The sequence below is a fragment of the Globicephala melas genome, chromosome 16, assembly GCF_963455315.2.
Source record: "Globicephala melas chromosome 16, mGloMel1.2, whole genome shotgun sequence".
NCBI classification, from domain to species: domain Eukaryota; kingdom Metazoa; phylum Chordata; class Mammalia; order Artiodactyla; family Delphinidae; genus Globicephala; species Globicephala melas.
This window is the reverse complement of record NC_083329.1, coordinates 82,592,335-82,596,343: the sequence shown is the minus strand read 5'-3', so window position 1 is coordinate 82,596,343 and position 4,009 is coordinate 82,592,335. Positions and strand designations below refer to the sequence as shown.

At 50.5% G+C, this 4,009-nt stretch overlaps 1 pseudogene; it reads left to right on the top strand.

The window, feature by feature from the left end:
• The first annotated feature begins 202 nt into the window (after positions 1–202).
• LOC115843520 (peptidyl-prolyl cis-trans isomerase A pseudogene) lies at positions 203–880 on the top strand (annotated as a pseudogene).
• The last annotated feature ends 3,129 nt before the right edge of the window (positions 881–4,009 follow it).

Here is a 4,009-nt window from a genome sequence, read left to right as displayed (position 1 = left end):
ATCAACATATACACACTACTGTATATAAAATAGATAATCAGCAAGGATCTACTGTACGGCACAGGGAACTCTACTCGATATTTTGTAATAATCTAAAAGGGAAAAGAATCTGTAAAAGAATATATATATATACACACACACTGTGCTATATACCTGAAACTAACATGACATTGTAAATCAAGTATACTTCAACATAAAAAAATAAATAAAGAATAAACATGGGCTTTGCAGACGCCGCCACATCGGAACTTCCCGCGCAGCCCAACCATGGTCAACCCTACCGTGTTCTTTGACATCGCCGTCGACGGCGAGCCCTTGGGCCGCGTCTCCTTCGAGCTGTTTGCAGACAAAGTTCCAAAGACAGCAGAAAACTTCCGTGCTCTGAGCACTGGGGAGAAAGGCTTTGGTTATAAAGGTTCCTGCTTTCACAGAATAATTCCGGGATTTATGTGCCAGGGTGGTGACTTCACACGCCATAATGGCACTGGTGGCAAGTCCATTTATGGGGAGAAACTTGATGATGAGAATTTCCTCCTGAAGCATACGGGTCCTGGCATCTTGTCCATGGCAAATGCTGGCCCCAACACAAACGGTTCCCAGTTTTTCATCTGCACTGCCAAGACTGAGTGGTTGGATGGCAAGCATGTGGTCTTTGGCAAGGTGAAAGAGGGCATGAATATTGTAGAAGCCATGGAGCGCTTTGGTTCCAGGAATGGCAAGACCAGCAAGAAGATCACCATTGCTGACTGTGGACAAATCTAATAATAAATTTGACTTGTGTTTTATCTTAACCACCAGACCATTCCTTCTGTAGCTCAGGAGAGCACCCCTTCATCCCCATCTGCTCCAAATATACTATAATCTTTGTGCTCTCATTGCACTTCTTTGGGTTCCATATTTTCCTTATTCCCCTCCAAGTTTAGCTGAATTGCAAAGTTAAGTTTATGGTTATGAAATAAAGACTAAACAACCAAAAAAAAAAAGAATAAACATGATTCACTTTAGAGTTTGGATTCACTTTTGAGTTTGTAATGATTTGTATTGTGCTAAGATACAGAGAAATAATGGTGGTATTTACTTTAGAAATTCCTGGTAGATGTCCCATTATTTTCTGTGTGTGCATAATTAATAGATTCACACGTATTTAGGTAAAACACATGTGATGTAACTTTTAGGAAGAGAACCCTCTTCAGCAGTTTAGACGTGAGGAAGGCTGGTGTAGAGGCTGGAAGTGTGGACTTGACTTCCTGCAGTGCCTGAGACGGACCGATTGCTTACATTCCTTTGAGACTCAGTTTTCTCATCTGTAAAAGTGTGTGTAATGTCGCTCATAGTGAGGTTTGAATTAGGTAGCAGAGCCCGATCAAGCTGTCGGCAGTGCGTTATTGTAGCATGCAAAATCTGAATTTGAACAACTCTGTAAATGGCCTTCTTCAATTTCCTATTAGTCACCAACGTCATAGATTTATCAGGTGATGAAATGCAATGAAAATTTGTCACCTTTGAGCATTAAGCATTTATGGTGTCAAGATTATGGGCTCGTGGTTTTTCTGCAAGGCTGGCCCACAGAAATTTGTTCTTTCAGGGTGGGTTGCCCACGGCTCCCGGGAGGCGGGATGCAGGGGGTGAGTTCATGGTCCACAGGGAGGTCCAAGGTGCTGTTAAAGCACAATGTCAACAAGTTTGCAATGTGACTCTCAAATATGTACAAAAGGAACACCTGTCAAAGATTTTATTCAACTTGTAACTAATGGGGGAACCAGTAAGATAACAAGTCTGGTTTAAAAGGGAATTTGAGGAACAGAGATTTATATAGTCAGTCCCAGGAACACTGAAATGAATTGGCTAATAGAGACAAAATGGGTTAATGTCCTACAGGGCAATAACCTCTGGGCTGACCTTTTCTATCTGATAGAAATCCACATATCACAGTAGGCTTCTCAGTAGCTGGGCTTTAAGGAAATGATCAATAAAGTCAAACTTGGTGCATTCCGCTAGATGACTGAATAATTAATTCTCTATGTAAACTGAATTGACATGTCAATCACCTTTTTACCTTTTGTTTCAGTTGGGGCCTCTGGAAGCAGACAGTGAATGCGAGTGGGCTGGTGGGGGCGTGTGGGTTGAATCGGGTCCTGCCCCCAAGAAAAAAAGATATGTTGGAATCCTAACCCCTGGTGGCCGTGAACGTGACTTTATTTCGAAAGAGGATCCTTGCAGATGTGATCAAAATGTAAGCTGGGAGGCGGTCACCCTGGAGCAGCCTGGGCCTTTAGTCCGACACGACTAAAGAGAAGCAGACACACAGGACAGAGTGCCACGTTCAGGACGGAGGTGGAGACGGGTGACATGGCTACGAGCCGAGGGGCACCCCAAGGGCTAGGGGCCCCCGGAAGCTGGGACCGATTCCTCCCTCGGTCCTCAGGGGGAGCGCGGCTCTACTGACACCTCGATTTCGGACTTCTAGCCCCCAGAACTGTAAGACAACAAACTGCTATCGTGTGCAGCCACCGGGTTTGTGGTAACACGTTCTGGCAGTGATAGGAGACGCATGGGGCGGGAGAAAACTTGCGAAAGACCCAAGGAGAGGAAGCAAAACTGAGTGGAAAAAGCTCGCAGGTCACAACGTGGGCCTCACGCACGCGTGTGGAAGGCACGGAGGAAAGCCGCAGGGCCGGGCAGGGAGGGCCCTCGCCTAGGCTGGCAATCTGGCGAGCTTTGGCCAGCTCAACGGGAGGGCCAGGGTCAAGGCTGTCCCTTAAAGGAGTCCCACTTTGGGCAAACACGGTCCTGGCCAGTCCTTGGCCGGGGGCTGCCTGGAAGGGCATGGCCACGATTGAAGGCTGGATGGAGCCCCCAGACGCTGTGGCTACAGTGTCACTGGCAGTGGGCTGTGTCTTGGAGGGAGATTCAAGCACACCCACCCTGGCAGCCCCGCCCACCGCCTGCCACAGGGCTCCGCTCAGCCGCTCCAGGGCTCCTGGACAGTGGGGCGAACTGCGGTCTGTTGCTGCTCGAGGACTCAGGGCCATGATGGTGCGCGCTGGCCCCTCCGCCACCGTCCGTTCAATTCCTCCTGCCCTCCTCTGTCCGTCCTGCTAGTCCTGGTGGCTGGCTTGGTGGTGTGACCCCAGCCCTCATTTCTGAGGGTCCGATCCTCTTCTCGGGTTGGTGTTGCTGCACTTGACCGTTCCTGGTCACAATGGTCCCAAGTGGATCACCGCGGTGACTGCTGCCCTTGCTGTGGGGCGGCAGCTCTACCCCTAGTGGTGCTCAGAGCCAATTACCCCTGCCAAGGTGGGGCTTGTCCCCTTACCTCTGGGTCTCTGGACACATGGGCACAAAGCAGCCGTATCCTGTAGCTCGGTGGGCACTTCGTTGTGTCTCCTGGCTTTCCAGAGTGCAGAGGGGGAGGGATGGCCAGCAGGAAGACCCCCAGTGGGCCCTGGAGAAGGATGGGAAGCAGGATGCTCCCACTTCTGCTCTTTGGTTCTCAGACCCTTGCGTCCTCTCTACTGGAGACACCGCCGCAGAGGACTCAGGCTCAGAGCACACCACCTGGAAGATGGCATCTCAGCCTGGCGGCAGAGGGCTGTTTCCAAATGGGCCCCTCCGCTGTGCTGGGGGCAGGACCTCGAGTGCTGGGTCCCGCCGAGGCTGGGATGTGCAGGATGCTGAAGTGGGTCCCTAGGGTGAACGCTAGGTGGGTCAGAAACTTCACAGCGCCCAAGTGTGGTGCTGGCTGAGGTTCTGTGGACAGGAAGGGCAATCCGGCCTGGAATAAGTGCTTATTCCTGTAGGACAAGTTGTACACCTTCCCAGGATGCTGTAAACTTGCCACTAAGTGGCTGGTTGGTTCTATCAGAAAATAGTGCCACTGCGGGGTCTCTGGGATGGTTTCAGTCGCTGGGAGGTTGGACGTTCAGAGGCAGAGGTATTTAGATCAGCCTTGGCGAGTAGGAGTCCACGCCGTGGGGCTCACGTCGGCTGTCCATCTCTGGCACTATGG